This window comes from Pteropus alecto, unplaced genomic scaffold, assembly GCF_000325575.1.
Source record: "Pteropus alecto unplaced genomic scaffold, ASM32557v1 scaffold125, whole genome shotgun sequence".
NCBI lineage: Eukaryota > Metazoa > Chordata > Mammalia > Chiroptera > Pteropodidae > Pteropus > Pteropus alecto.
Window position 1 is genome coordinate 4711970 of NW_006436888.1, and position 583 is coordinate 4712552.

The 583-nt window shown below is 49.7% G+C and overlaps 1 protein-coding gene across 1 annotated transcript in view; it reads right to left on the bottom strand.

Annotated features, from left to right (window-relative positions):
- The window catches only part of CUNH1orf167 (chromosome unknown C1orf167 homolog), a 17387-nt gene that overhangs the window by 13075 nt on the left and 3729 nt on the right, over positions 1-583 (bottom strand).

Genomic DNA, 583 nt, shown 5'->3' on the forward strand with positions numbered 1-583 from the left:
ATTCACACAGAACCCCCTGCCCTGCCCAGCTGCCTCTGCCAGCTTTCCCAGGCCCCGCATCTCACCAGCCAGTTGTTGCAAGGCCTGCAGGACCTGCGCTCTCTCCGGCCTTGACCTTGAACACGGCGGGATCAGCTGGGCTCTTGCCTCCTCCCTCAGACTCCCTGGACTGATAGCGAAATTGCAGAGAGAAGCCGATGCCTGGGCTCGGGAGGGCATGTGGTCCAACCTGTCCATCCCAGCCCGAGGCAGGGGCAAGAGGGGGTGCTGAGCCATCCCCACCCCCCACCGGTTCTCTCCCAGGCAGTTCATTGTATTCCTGATCACACAAGTGATCTGGGGAAGGGTGGGGTGATTTCTGCTTTTGCTGCATTTTCTCCAATGCCATTTGGACTTTTTACAAAAAACACGTATTAAAATAGATATTACTTAAATCATTATTTTAAACACTTTGTTTAATTAAGAAATAAGAACAAAAACAATACACCACGGTAGTGGCACGTTGAGGAAATGAAGAAGAAAATAGCCAACTTTAACCCCACTGTTCCGGAGATAAGTACTATTATTCACATTTTGCTTTTTT